The sequence below is a fragment of the Spea bombifrons genome, chromosome 4 (assembly GCF_027358695.1).
Source record: "Spea bombifrons isolate aSpeBom1 chromosome 4, aSpeBom1.2.pri, whole genome shotgun sequence".
Lineage (NCBI taxonomy): Eukaryota > Metazoa > Chordata > Amphibia > Anura > Pelobatidae > Spea > Spea bombifrons.
Window position 1 is genome coordinate 35,190,212 of NC_071090.1, and position 16,324 is coordinate 35,206,535.

The window sequence follows — 16,324 nt, forward strand, 5'->3', positions numbered from 1 at the left end:
TGCTCATAATGTCTTTAAGGATACCATTTCTGGTCCCGAAAATGTCTGTAGTAATATTGTTATGCACGGATCACAGAGGCACAGTTCTTTTTGTATTGTACATTAACGGGATGAAACATATGTGTAGACCAGAATTTTAGATGTCAAAGCTGGAAAGACCTACTGTCATCAGTTGTAGAGGTTATTATATGATGTATTATAAAGGTAGAAGCCAAAGCACCGCACCTGTACCAGCTTTCGATGGGTCGAGATAAAACAATAAAACCTGCTACGCACGCACACACGCACTACCTCATATCAATCCGTCACTTTTCAGCAGCCTCTAATTAAACATTTTTTCCAATGTTTAATTGATAGAAACCCAAAATAGGCCAGTAATTTATTCTGAAGTCTGACTGCACAATCATTTCAGGTCACTGAACCTTTCAGTTGTATTATTTTCAAAGCTTTAGGAGAAAAAAATACCAAAGCCTGTATTTAAAAAGCATTAACATTCAAATAAGGATGTGGTTTTAAAGAAAATGGGGAAAAAATCATGGCAAAGGTTTTTCTTTAATAAAAAAAAATAGTTGAGTTGCAAGAAGCAATGTAATGTAGAATTTGATCAGTGTGACTTTATAAAATATTCAATAAAAAACAGATTTTTTAATGGCTTCCTTGCACATGGATGATGGATGAAGCTATCCGTGGTCTGCCACTGTGTTTTAGGAAGCTTTGAGGTACTAAAGTTTATCCTTAAAATAAAAATGGTCTCTTGAAAGAGAATGTACTTAAATGGCATACAATACAGAGTTTTATACAGAAATGTAGGTTACTATTAACAAGAAAATGGCTTTACTTCATATGCCCTTTATCTGAAGTCCAGGAGGCTGCCATTGCTGTCATTCATTTGATCCTTCGGATGACTTTTCCTGCTAAAACATTACACTTAGTTAATGGCAACGCTAATGAAATCCTGCTTGTCCAATGAGCGCTGTCTTTCCATGGACTTTCATTAGTCAGAGTGTCAAGCTGAGATGATTGAGACCGAGCCGTACATTGTTTTGTCATAGGTGCCTCCCAATGTAAACCCTTCCTACCCATAGTTAAAGAAATGTGACAAAATAATAAAAAATACAACAAGGACCATCTTTACTACTGACAAAAAGGGCAGCTCCCTCCCAGGGGCCAATACACAGATGCCCCTGTCCCCGTGTATATGTTTAATGATCTTGCTGACCCTTATATAAGTGCATTAACTGAGGTAGAGATACTTTAGGGGAAAATAAGTTAAAACTGAGGGTAATACATTTAAGCCCCCCCCCCCCAAGTGGTTTGTTCCATAAGCATTTCCTGGCGGGATTTCTGGCATCTAGTGCTTCTTGTGACAGGGTTTGTCTTACAGGCATTCAAGCAAATATCTGCTTTGTAGGATGCATGTAAGTGAGGGGATTATACTCTATTTATCAATACATTTGATTGATAAAATGTTGCTATTTTCTGTGATGAGAATCTTTATACTGGCTGGCTATTGGTATATAGGCACACTTAAATGTACTGTGTATGTACAACTACATACAACGTATGAGTGGATATTTATACAGGGTGAAGAGTTGGGTCAGGGTAGACTGTAAAAAGTAAAATCTGCTGTCCTTGTGGGACACTGCCAGGACTGCACACTGACGTCGGTGGGCGGTCCCGCTGATGTCGGTGGGCGGTCCCGCTGATGTCGGTGGGCGGTCCCGCTGACGTCGGCGACATTCCCACTGACGTTCGCGGCGTTCCCGCTGACAGCAGCAGGAAACACCCTCATTTAAAGGTAAAATGGGCGGGGAGCAGGGTGATTTGGGTCTTGACCAGCATAACCGGAGGAGCAGCGCTCACCCGGCAATCTCCGGGTCAAACCTGGAGAGTTCCCAGGAATGCTCATGAAGCTTCTCTTTAAAACTCATTCAGGGTCTGCAGTTAAATTGCATCCCTATAATCATATAAAAACAAACCTTTGGATTTTATACAATATCTAAGGCAGCAACATGCACATTTCCACTAGCATAGCATGATCCCACTAAAGCCTTATGCATATCTGCACCATCTGTATGATGCACATAGATACCATAATCTCAATGCCAAAATCAAGTTCTTCAAAATTAGAGAAGTTTCATAGGCTGGCAGTTAATTGCAAGGTACTGGATTCTCAGTGGTGTTTAATTCTTAGATTATTAACTATATAAAACATATAATACAACTGTAAAATAAAAATACAACTACAAATGGTTACTGGAAAGTGGAGCCCTGGGTCAACACTGTTACAAGGTAGCCCATCCAAGGCGTCATTATATACACAAAAATATATATAAATTTGCCTACACACACACTCACACACATACATACACATATTGTGTAAAGTAAGAAAAAATACCTTAGTAATAGTTTCTATCTTTTTGGATTTGTGTTATAGCCTTTTTAAAGGGGAGTAAAACTGACACAATTAGGGAAAGCTCTGCATGCTCATGCCTTAAATATGTGTTATATTATTGTTTTTATGCAAGGAAGTTTGTTACATATACTGTATCGTGCGATACCTTGCAAAACATCTTCTGATATTCCTATTCTGTTTCCAAAACAAATTTTGCTTGGTATTCTAAATGCCTCTGGAATCCTTTCAGGTGGTAGACCTCCGATTCAACACACCTTTTCATTGTTTTGATAGCTCGTAACTCAAATCCATACAGGTTTTCAACTAAAACAAATGAGCACAAATCTGCAAACCTTGTGTGCCCAAACATATCATACACCTGCAGCATGTACTGCTCAAATCTGTCAATGTGATAACTGGCAGTAATGAATTATAACTTGTCACATGCTTTTTCTTTCACTCACGATAAAGCCCTTCCTTGTGTTCTTGGGGAATAACCTATTGTTTTTTCTATATTAACTTTTTATTTAATTATACATGAACACCTGCACATAAAAACCCAGGGGCATTAAAGTACTTCACTAGGTAATGAAAATCCATGAAGAAATTTCTAGTTATAAAAGTTGTTCATCTGGTTGTGACATAGACACTCCTGAGTTAATGCTCATAGGGTTAACTTTTTGTAAGTTTTCTGTTTCTGGTTAAGCTATAGTGAAATGTCTGTGTAAATGGGGAAAAGATGAAGCACACATATTCTTTACCATGCTTACTTGGTGCACTGATTAAAAATTCCAGCATAGCATTATTAATTCACATAGCAGATCAATGTTCTCAAGTACAGTGGATTTTTCACCCAAAAGCACTGCTATAAAGTACATTTTGTTTGATAGACTTTTTTCGATGAAAATATGAATTTACTGAACTGTCCTCTAGGCAAGATGAAAATGTCTTCATGCTGCATTAAATTATTATTTCGAAGAGTCTGTTCAGCCTTCATCATAAGAGAAACTTGTCAGGTCCCCTACATGCTCAGTCAACATTGAACACTCATTGAAGTTAACCAAACAACCAATGCAGGGGCATACCGGAACACCCCTACACCACCCCAGGTTCTGAGCCACAGGCCAGCTCGAAACCTAAATCAAACTAACTTGAACCAAGTCAAATTAGTAAACCAAACCAAAAAATCCACTGTACTAAACAATAATCCCCAACTATCCCCGCCGGTGTGAAAAAATGGGGTAGTCACCCCCACAACCCACTAGTAAAGGGAGGGAGGGTGGGACAACCAGGATTTGGAAAAGCAGTTAAGTTACCGTTTACAAAATGGTTGCCACTAATATATCCTTGATATCGGCTCCACCCATAACAGATTTGAACCAATTAAATTAAATCACTCCTAATGCACACCACCTAGCTCTGTCAAAGCCCACTCCACCTAAGCTGCGCTGTTCCATGGGCTTCATTCCACTTATCTATAAAAAAAGGTTTGGAAACCACCCAATTCAGAACAGACAGTTGCTTAATAGCCTGATCTATGGTGAGTCCCAGCTCAGGTTTTAGCTCAGTTGTGCCATTAAAGAATTAAAAACCGTAATTAAAAAATTAAGAGCCAAAGTGTGAAGCAAATGTTTCTCTACACAAAGGAACTAACAACCCCAAGCTTACAGTTTATCCTTCCTGGACCTTGTAATTAGGATCCAGTTCCGTCATGGCCATTTTTGGAGATTGAAGTAAATTTTGAAGAAAAAAATTAAACGCATAAAAAAACCACAAAATGTAATGAGCAATGCAAAAATAAAAAAGTGCAATGTAAACAACAAAAAAGAGGCTATTTAGGCTGGCATATAAAAAATTCCCTGCACCACGATCCAACCTAGGCCTGTAGATAAAAATAAACAAAGATGTCAAGAAGGTTCTGAGTTGCCAATGCTCTGTGTAAACTGCACATTACACATGGGGTGACACTGTTTCCAGAACCGGTCTGAGAGAGCCTAAAGGCCAGAGGATGAAGCTTTCCATCACTCAGAGTTACTTGATTTAGGCAAAAGGCTGAGAAGAGCTCAGGGGGCTCAATAGTGTTTATTCATTGACTAGACATGCACTTTTATATACAAGATAACGCAGCGCAGAACACAGGCTTCACTATCACTTGCACAATCAACATCTTTCACATCATAAATTCACACATTTGGAAGTACTCTGCAGTTTAGCATCACGGCAACACATTAGTCTGTAAAATATTATAACAGCACAACATTCAGGAAAGCAGTAAAAAAAATAAAAAAAAAATAAAAAAGTTCCAGGGGAGCAAAAACAATGTGGTATTTTGGCAGGAGAGATTATAATACCCCAGGGTTCTCGACTGAGTTTATTTATAGACTAGACATACATTTCATATGCTAGGCATGCTGCAACACAACAGAGAACACAAATAGGAACAGCTTTGCCTAGTATATACAGGAATATCATTTGAACAATTAATATCTTTCACATCATAACACTCATACATTTGTTGTAAGTACTCTACTATGTTAGAAGCAACAGCCAAGAAATCAGTCTACAAAAACAATGTGGTATTATGGCACAAGTGACACCTGGGGTTGAGGGAATCTGATTAGAGCTGGCATGGAGGTTAGTTTTCTTCCTTCAGACTGTCAATGACGTAGTAGTATTTAAGCAAGCTGAGGATCATCCTGAGGCAGTATTGGTCAGTGATCTGTTCCCTACCCAGGATTAGGTGGTTACTGGCAAACCACAAAGTGTTCTTAACACAACACATTAGATGCCATGCTTCTTTAATGGCACCCTCTATGTGAGTCCATTAAGAACAGAGTTGTAGGAGAGGAACTTTCTCTCCACAGAGTATTTGAGTTATTTTTTCAGGGATCCCAGCAAAGTTTGTGCAAAAGAACACTGGCAGAATAAATGTAATGAAGTCTCCTCTACGATGCAGATAGGGCAGTGCTTGTATCCGTGCAGCAACTGAGCATGCATCCCAGTATAGCCATTCATGCAATCTTCTTGTCTCTATTGCTCAACCAGCTTGATGCCACGTTAGTCCAAACAGTCCCAGCCATGGCATCAGGGAGCTCTGTAAATGTCCTGATACATATGGGCAATATATGAGCAGAACATCTCCCCTAAGACAAACCTTGACAGGGCCTTACCCATAAATTCTGGGGACAAATGATCAAAAGCCGTCTTCTGGTCGTGATTGACCAGAGCAGCCCAGACTTTGCGGTCCGTGATGTCGTGGATTATATCTGTGATAAGGGCTAGGCTGTCTGCTATTCCATGGCCAGATATGTCGCAGGTCTGGTCAAGGTGGACAGTCTGTCCAATGGCCGACTGCAATTTGCTACTGTACCTAGTACCTTGTCTTGTAGTCTACATTAAGGAGGAAGATGGGACACCAGTTATTGAAGTCACATCTCTCTTTTTTCTGTTTGTACAAGACGGTGATCATATCCTCTCTCAGTGTAAGAGACATCTTGGGTATTGCACTATTAACACTTGATTGGGAAGTCTGGTTTCCATTGTAGCCTTAATGGACACTAGGCACCGTTATAAACCCTTTTTTCACTCTTCAAATTGAAGCATTGATCCAGGTACTCGATCAAAAGTTCGATTTTGTAAAGGTTTAAATAAAACATATAACAAACGTATAAATCCTACATATGGAGGAGCTGAAAATGCTTTGCTCACTGTCTGCAAGAGAGAGAGAGAGAAACTGTATATTAGAAAACATGGAGAGACATATGTTTTTAAATCCATTTTTGTTTTCTCTTGGTAGTAATCTTTACTGCAGTGACACAAGGTTAGCTGCAAAGGTCTCCATCGCCTGGATGTTGCAGAATCAATCTACAAACATTACCATTTTTATTAAGAACTCCCAAGCAGCTGGCATCTGTACATTTTATTTTACACGTGGGTGGCTGCAACACAAAGGTGAATATTTATGGCATCCTTTGTCTTCTCTCTAGGGTTTAGATACTCTATAGGTCAATAATTTGGCAAAATGACTTCATTAAAAAAAAGTTTATATTTCAATACCCACCTATATATATATATTATATGTATTTATTCAGAATATTTAGATCTGCTTCTGTTCACACGGGTAATTACATATATCGTGGGTGATGCACTGTAATCACAATCACAATTTTCCCATTAATATTAAAAACATCTGAACTGACCCAAAAAGCTGGATACTTAGGAATGATAATATTGTTTGAATCTATTAGAAGTGTCCTATTTTTATATATGAGTGAAATTGTAAAACTCCTTGAGTAAAAACGCTGAGCAGCATTTTAAAAGATGGGGTGCTGATAAGGAATTGAGAAGCTTCCTTACAACGCTTCATAATAACCTGAAGGTTAAGGCTAAACTATGAATTAATAATAAGAAAAAAAAATTCCCAGGTAGGATCTGGTGGGTGCTGATAACCTTTCTACCTAGGGCGATTGATCTGTAATACTGAACTTGGCTGTCCTTGACATGATTGAATGTGACATAGATTTTTAGGGAACGTAGCCATCTGAGAAAATTGTATCCTTAGAAATAGTAGAATAAATTGCTAAAATGTGGTATTACAGAAACAATTACAATATTGTATGTCATGATAATGTATTTTGTTGCTGTCTAACAGTGTCTTGCTAATGTATTTTGGAAAGGGTCACTTATTAATGTTGACATGACTTCTTTACCCATGATCAACACCTCTAGCTATAACATGAAATAACACAAGCTTCACAAAGCACAACATAATATACAAAAAGGGAGGTCACAAAAACTAATAATAACAAAAGGCAGTGCCGCACTGGGAATTGAAACCAGCCCTGGAAATAATTGAATACCAGCCCCATATTTCATGGTGCCATTTTTGGTCACACAGCACATGTCGGGTTCTGGCCCTAATATGTTTTGTTTAGGAAAGGGACAAATCTTGTATTTTAAAGTACACTATATGGACAAAAGCATTGGGACACACCTTTTAATTATAGAATTCAGGTGTTTTAGTCAGACCCATTGCCACATGTATATACAATCAAGCATTTGGCAATGCAGTCTGCATTTACAAACATTAGTGGTACTGGGATAGGATGTTTTTGGTGGATGCCAGGAGAACGTTATCTGCCTGATTGCATTGTGCCAACTGTAAAGTTTGGTGAAGGAGGGATAATGGTATGGGGCTGTTTTCAGGAGTTAGACTGATTTTCAGTGAAGAGAAATCTTAATGCTTCAGCATACGAAGAACTTTTGGACAATGCTATGCGTCCAACTTTGTGGGAACAGATTGGAGAGGCCCTTTTCTATTCCAGCATGACTGTGCCCCAGTGCAGAAAGCAAGGTCCATAAACACATGGTTGCATGTGTTTGGTGTGGAAGAACTTGAGTGGCAGGCACAGAGCACTGACCTCAGCCCCATCTAACACCTTAGGGATTAACTGGAACAGATATTACCTTCTCATCCAACATCACTGCCTGTCCTCACAAATGCTGTACTGGATGAACAGGCTAAAATTCCTACAGAAACACTCCAAAATCTTGCGGAAAGCTTTCCCAGAAGAGTGGAACCTAGTATAGCTGTAAAGGGGGGAACAACTTTATACTAATGTCTATATATTTTTAATCCAATGTCATATAAATCCCTGTTGGTGTAATGATCAAGTGTCCCAATAAGTTTGTCCATATAGTGTACATTTAGAAAACACATTAGTCATAAGATACGTATGAAAGCACATAGTTCCTATTATCACTGTGGCCCATGACATCATGTAATGGGTTGGAGCTGACTAAGAACACCATTATAGTGTGTATAATGCGAAAAAAAACATGAAATCACCCATTTTAATTTTATTAAAAATCACTTGAAAAACCAAATAAAACCAAAATATTTTTCTCAATCATTCTTTCTCGATATAAAGCAGATTTGTGCCAATTCGAAATACCCTCTCACCCTAACTGAGCGTAAAAAGAGTATATATATATATTAACTAAAAATCTGAGAATCTACTTTGATATGAAACAATCATCAATGCAGAATCCTGGCAGAGAGAGACATGAAGGACAGTGGTACCTGGGGTCCTTTCTAATAGCTTTCTTCTAGCAGGCTCTGCTTCTTCTTTGAGGCTTTCGTTTGGCACCAGTGTAGAGGGGGGTGCAAGGAAAATGCCTGCCGGTAAGACATTTTCATCTTTCACAAAGCGAATCTCTCTCCAGATTTCTAACTGAAATTCTAGCAATATGTAGGTCTTTCCAGTTTCACATTTCATGTACAGCACGTATGTGAAAAAGATGTATTGGCTCACTGGCATCAATATCACATTTGATGCAGGAAGTCACAATAAATGGGGGGATTTCAGCTAACCTATTTTGGGGTACCCAATATTGGTCAGGAATAAGTTCCATACACCTCAATTTAGGAGGTGCAAACTGGGCATCAACATCATCCAACATCTTAGACATTGGCTTAATATCTGACATAAAATTAGAGATATCAGAATTCTGCTATTCTCACCTGAAAAAGGGACTTTTAGTTTGTTGCTGTTGTTCATTTGCTTATGTAGCTAAATAAAAGATGCCTTTTTTTTTAACAAACCCTCCTTGATTACTTGTTTCAGATCTCCAAGTATGTTCCCGTACTCTGTCCCGTACTTTTTTTTTTAGACATCTCTAACCATTTACTTGTGAGTGCAACATATCACTTATAAATTAATATTGGACATACCACCTACACTATATTGTGTTGTTTTTTGTTTTTTTCCCTATATATGCACCTGCGCCCCATACATTTTGGTTTTCTTGCATCTCTAACCATTTAGTAAGGGACATTTAGTGTGGTGAAAAGACAGGTTTTATTGCAAAGTTTTGTCTAATTTATCATTTTAAAACATGACATTGGTAGCTACAAAATGTAGGCCCCTGCAATTGAAGGGGTGTCAGACACTTGCTAGTGTCTGTATTAGCAGGGTAGAAGGAGCCCAGAATGCAGGACTACTGGTGGTAACAGGAACAGTCCAGAGTAGTAGAGATAGGGCACGATAACAAAATCAGGTAGAGGCAATACGCCAAACAACGGAATCAGGTCACAGGCAATGGTCAGGTCCAGGCAGCAATCAATAGCGTAATCAGGTCACAGGCAAGGGTCAGGTAACAGATCAATCAGGATACAAATAGGTTGAGGAGCACAGTACTGGGAACGCTGTGTAGGGCACAGAGCGTCTCAGAATATCTGAGCGCCGACATAAGGGAGCTTGAGGGTTTTATGGAGATCCTAGACGTGGCGTCTGACGTCACGTCTAGATCTCCACCCTCTGTTCTGCCCCCAACCACCTCTTCCCTGTGAGATGGCAATAGAGGTGCCGCCCCTCCAGGGGAAGCCTCCAAACTTACTCCTCCCCCTCCCTCCTGCATACTGCTAGCAGGAGGAGAGGAACTTAGGGCGGCGTGCTGGAGCGCCGCCCCCTTCATGGGGACCTGTATCGCGTCGCCGGCGTGATCCCCGCCCGAGCCGGCGACAGGGACAGAAACCTTGCCGCGAGCAGACGCGGTCTGCCACGGGAGGTAAGTCCCAGACCTCGAACAGCACGTACCGTACGCCGGACGGTACGTGCCTTACAAGGGGTCTCTGGGTCTAAGGGCTTCCCTAGTCAGTTTTTATGGATTACAAACTCTCAAAATAAACAGAGTACCTATGCTGCCCCTAGCAGTAAGTGAGACTTTACACCCCTAGGAGTCTAAGCATAAACATGACATAGGCTTAGAGATGGAATTGGACATTTTTACGCACGAGAGAGCTGGACATATGCAAAGAAACTGGACTGATGTAAAACTTGACGTGGGACTGGTTGAAGGCTCACAAGCAACTTGGATGGGGAAGGTATGATAGACGCCATCAAAGAGGAGTTAAGCAGGACTCAGTAATGCGTTAAAAGGTAGGTGGAGCTGGTTACCTTAAAATAAGTAAGTGAACTTAAAAAAGGTACTCAGATTCCCTCCATGACCCTCTACAGCTTTAAACCCCTTCACTCTACTGAAACAGCTCTAACAAACGTCTCCAATGACTTGCTCTCTGCCAAAGCAAAAGGTCACCTCTCCATTCTAACACTCTTGGCTCTCTCTGCTGCTTTTGATACAGATGATCACCACCTTCTTCTTGACTCACTTGCTTCTACAGACATTCAAGATACAGCTCTCCCCTGGATCTGCTTATATCAGTCTAACCCTTCCACTTTTGGTTGGCATCCCCAAAGTCCTTGGTTCCCTGCTGTTCTCTCTTTATACTTCATCTCTTGTCAAACTAATCAACTTTTATCTATATGCAGATGATACCCAAATCTATCTGTCTTCTCCTGATCTATTTCTCCTGTCCCTTATTATCAACTACTTGTCTGTCCCTCTTGCATCAATCTCTCGCATCCGCCCATTCCTCACCCAAGAATCCACAAAAACTGCAACACTCATTCCACTGTCTCGACTCTCTCTTCTGCAGTCTGTTCTAAATGCTAGAATTATCAGGATCACGCAGGGAGCTTAAGGTATGAACTCTTATAGACCTTTAAAATTTAAATCCTGCTGCCCAAGCCACTGGTCTGCCCAGGCCTAGTTGCTCTAAGGTATACCTTGCCCTGCCCTTTGCCAGAGAAACTAAAAACAAGCCAAGTTGCTCAGAGTGGTTGTCTGAGACAACTGCTCTGAGACAACTACTCTGACTTGAGTCCCCCTGACAAAGGGCAGAGCGAGGTACACTTCAGAGCAGCTTAGCCTAGAGAGACTAATGGCTTCAGCATCAGGAGTTAAAGGTCTGAAAGAGCGACTCTATTGGTCGCCGCCACGGGCTTGTCTGGCATCAACCAATGAAGAGCAGCTGCCATTCATTGGTTGATCCCAGAGGAACCCCCTGCCGGGGCTCTTGCAGACCTTTAAAATCCTGGAGCTAAAACTGCTGCGTACTTTTACCGCGTTAACCCCGTATTTACCCCTGCTAGAAAACCGGCAAAAAACGAGGGAAAAAAATGAACACAAAGTACGTACAATATTTGACTGAACAGAACATGGGAATGAGTAAATATGATGATGACATATGATCGTGAAAGATGACATGACAAATAAAGTGAAGACCATAGTTAAATTTAAAATATACTTTTAGACTCCTACAACTCATCTAAAATAACATTGGACTATACTGAAAAAGTACACATCTGCCCAAAACCCCTACATTTTCCCATTGGTTTAATGTGATCTCTATGCAGTTGACTCTGTGAAAGTTCAGTCACGTCTGCTGTGAGTCTTTATAAACTCCTTTGTAATAACAGCATTAAGTAACATTTTATCAATCCTTAAATCATGGCTCTTGTTTGCTTTCTCTGACCTATCTAGGTTACTAGTTTGTAATCCGGTGTCAGTGATGCAATCGGCTTTAGGTAATAGCCACTCTGTGATGGTTCAGAAACAAATACCTTCTGAGTTGCATGCACTAGCCCGAAAGATTAGAAATTATGAGCTTACATCGAATATTTACCTTAATTTGATTTAATGGAGTTTGTATTTACCGTATATAAAAGATACACCAAAGGATAAGGAAACAATTTGTCTACAATATAATCATTGCCTACCAGGGAAAGTTTCACAAATACATAGAAAATTGTAGAAGGGACAATAGCATGTACTTCTGCACACGCATTTACAGTTACTAAGAGACCTGGGTCTTCCCTGTGTTAAATTAACATTTCTTTTTAATGCAAAGAAACATATTTGATAAGAGCCATTTGACTCATCCAGTCTACCAGTTTTTCCTGATGTAAATATTCAAACCTTAATCATTCCTTGGTCTCGTCTTAGATTCAGGATAGCTTTATGCCTATCCAATTTGTGTTTTCATTTCCTCATTGAATTAGCCTCAATCTCTTAAACTGGAAGGCTGCTCCACTTATCTACCACTGCCTCAGTATAGTAATACTTCCTTACGCTACATCTAATGCAAAAACAGCCGTTGGGGTGCTACAAGTCAGTGTCTTCATTAATAAAACTTGTGTAGCAAATTAACTATTCAGGATGTTAGCAGAGTCCTATGCACAAAACTGCAGCACTCGCAATGTTAACCCACACAATTACATTTTGAGCTGGATAATTGAAACCCACTAGCCTTGAAATCCAATATTTGCTTTAAAAAATTAATATTTGGCTCCCAATAAGACTTTGAATATAATGATATACAATGGTTAGCAAAGTTTAACTGCTTGAAGCCAGATGGCTTTACTTCAAGGGGCATATGTTCAATTGCCTTAAATATGCATTTTTCAGGTGGATGTGTTGCTTACACTTGTTACAAAAATACTACTACTACTACTGCTAATAATAATAACAATAATAATAATAATAATAATAATAATAACACTGTGCTACTAATTATTGATACCAGGGAGACACTGCATGTGACCTCCTACTGCTGATTTGGATCAAACCATTATCACAGCCTTTGAACAATGCACCATAAATTGTAAAAACACACAATTTCTTTTCACGCCATCACTCCACGAGCCCACCTCCTTCTGCATGATCCTTAATTTACGTCTTAACCGTGTTTCCTCGGAAAAAGATAGGACCTGTAACTGGCAGGTCTGCTGGGGGAATCTGCAGAGGGGGGGTGTTAGGTGCAGGAAGTATAAGACTGAGGATGCAGAGCCGACTGGGGGAAAAAAAAAAGCGGATGATACAAATTCAACCAATGTATAGGATGTGCTAGTTTCGCTCCCAGGCGTGAGGAGGCTATTTTTAGAAACCGTTCTCTTCCAGAGCAGGAGTGGGAGAACTGTAAAGTGGTACAGAGGCATAGGGATATAGGAGAAAGGCTGGAAAATACAAACACTGCTGGCTCCATCAAATTCACGAAAAAGCAATCTTCAATAATATCTGTATCAGCTGCATCACAGGGGTAAGACACCTCTATTTTATTCCTGCTGTCTGTGATGAGGTTATTAGCAGCACAGGCCCAGTTGCATTGGTTAGGGTAGATACCGATGATTTGTGAGACTCGTGTGATCAGTATAGGAGATGGGGGTGTCCTGTATTGATAAAAAATCATGCTAACGTCTGTTTTTGGGGGGAGTTGTATGTAAATCAAGCAAGCATTGAGTTCAGCCGGTTTCAGCACCATAACTGGGAGGACTGCTCCTCCCGGCTGCTCAAGTGAAACACATAGCAGACAGCACAGGCGGTCTGATCAGATGTGTGTGCATTTACACTACAGGATCTCTCTGCTTCAACTTGGCTTTCTTTTATTGCTGCAGTTTGGAAGAGCTGATGGTCAATGTAAATCAGTGTCGGTATCATAATGGACTTTTGACTGGTGTCATATGTTTTAAAAAATTGAAACAAAATTATTATTATTTTATTTTTATTTGTAAAACACCAACATGTACACTTCTTACAGTACATATATTCCAGGGGTATGAAAAAACTAGAACTGGCAGACTAAGTTAGGAAGAGAGCCCTGCTCGCAGGCTTACTATTTTGCTTAATGCCAAAATTCTTGACCCATGACTGATGTAGGATGACCCCGTACTGCCCCAAAACACCTTATTTTACAGGTAGTGTAGAGTCTGATTATCTATAGCTAGAAATGCCTGCATGGCAATAAATCTTCTAATGTATGTCTAGCCTTCTGAATACTAAGTGGGTTACTTTAGGTCATGTTTGCTGCGTGTAGAATAACACTACTATTTGGGATTAGATAATCCATGATTTCCTATTATATATGGGAAAGTATACGTTGGCTAGAAACTTAGCTATAGCATAGAAAGTAATTCACTGATGGTTCATTTAGGATAATACAGAAGCCCATAAACAAGCATTTTCTAGATATATTACATATAAGCAAATATTTTTAAGACAGTGTGGGTAGGCCTTCATATTCGCCACTTGATTTGATAGGCTCATGACATAAATGTTTTGATTTAACCTCTTATTTATCATAGGCCACATAGGTGGAAATGCATAGACATACAATGTAGATAAGTGTTTTGAAATATATAGACAGACAGATGAATTACTAGTTGTTATCTAGTGCTAAAATGCTAAAAGGATGTTTTTACTGTCAAAGATCTTCATGAAATTGAAAATCCATTTTCTCTATGACGTTTTGTCGTGTCATATTCTGAAAAAACGTTAATGATTACAATGTAGTATATACGGTTTACGCAAGAGGCCTTATGAGGACCTATTAAATGAAACACATTAGAGATTAGTGTATAGACGTGCACAGCGAGCAAACTTTTGTTTTGTTTTTTCCGCATTCGTTTTTAGGCAACAAATTTTGTTTACTGGCTGTTCGTTTCGGACAAATTTGATGGTCTTTGTTTAATTCGGAAAGGCATTTGGGAGTATTCCCAAAATTGGGAGGTCACTGACACCTTCTGAACTCACTTTTCATTATAGAAATTACAGTAATGACAGTCAAAGAGGTGCAGCAGCAGCAGACGATAGGCACACGCAGCACGACTGGATTTCCCCAATATTATATATTCTAATACATGGTTTTGTCACCAATATTTATATATCAATGAATACATAAAGTCCCTTTATCTCAACAAGGAGTGCCAAAATGGTTTGTAGTGGCGGCTACTTGTGGCAGCGAATCTAACACATCCAAATGAATTTTCGTCACTTTTCCAATTGGTTTTCATTAGTTTCGTTGGAGTTGGCCCTTTTTTTCGTTCATTCGTATGAACGCAAAAAACAGGCAATTATGGTTAAAAATACAGTTGGTACAAAAACGAATGCACAAGTCTATTAGTGTATTTTATGTTCCCAATCAGAAGCCCAACTCTGGGGTTCATTTTCTTTAGATGGTGACGCAATATAATATGTATGGTTATGGATACCTTATATTTCAATATGACCCAATCCAACAAAACAAAATTTCATCTCACTATATTCAGTAAAATGTTTGAAGAACAAATTCCGCCATTATCCAAAGGAAGGCTTCTAATGCAATGCATGGATAATTTCACTCAATTGTGTAACCAGCAGGGCCTATTCAACATTACAGAGGTGTAATTTTTTCCGGTGCTTTTTTTGATGGTCCATCTATCTGTCTATCCCTCTATCTATCTATCTATCTATCTATCTATCTATCTATTTGTCTATCTGTCTATCTACTGCTCTAGGACCCCATTCTGGTGAGCTTCCATTAAGTGAATAAGATTGAGTGAATAAGACAGAAGGTAAGCCACCTGCCTGGCCAATGGTGATTTTAGTGAAGTCTTTTGTCTGATGTTGAAGGATGGAGAAACGGGGGGTTCAGGTGGCAGGTTGTGGGGTATTAAGAGAATAGATCACTTTTCTGAGCAGGTGGCTTTCATTTGCACATTTAAAGCTAGAATGGGGGGGCAAACAAAATGAGCAGAGTAACAAAATTAGTTAAGGGACGTTAGATAATAGGAATAGTACTGGCCAAAGCAATCTAGGAACAAAGGGTTAATGCATGATGGGGTTTTGATCTGTCTTGGATGGACCCATGGTGAAATGTATACTCCTTCCCTTATAAGCACTTTAATGCATATGATAGGCAAGTGTTAGCTTAGCTTATAATTAACGTGTTTATCTGAATGCATAGATGAATTCATGAGAATCCGCCAAACACGTTTGCTCAGCAGTGCGCTTGTGTGAGTACTCACTGCCAGCTCCAGCACCGGCTCGAGCAAGGTTTCCAGGGAGCCTAAAGAACATGCAATTCAAGCTCCAATTAATCAACGGCAAATTGTAGAGAGCGTTTTCAACAGATAAATGGGGTTATTGTTTAAAAAAAAAAGATAAGTGCACAGTAAAGTGCTTAAATGTGCATTTGTGTATGTTGAGGTTGTTTAGGGCCACCCCTTTAAAGAGTGATAATAAGGTGGTTTGATGGTGGATCATAACTCAAGG

The 16,324-nt window shown here is 39.6% G+C and overlaps 1 protein-coding gene across 1 annotated transcript in view; it reads left to right on the forward strand.

The window, feature by feature from the left end:
* The first annotated feature begins 13,136 nt into the window (after nucleotides 1-13,136).
* The window catches only part of CPLX2 (complexin 2), a 53,602-nt gene continuing 50,414 nt past the window's right edge, over nucleotides 13,137-16,324 (forward strand). The window contains exon 1 of the mRNA XM_053462982.1: nucleotides 13,137-13,334. The gene's annotated coding sequence lies outside the window, so the exon portion shown is untranslated. The remainder of the gene's footprint in view (nucleotides 13,335-16,324) is intronic.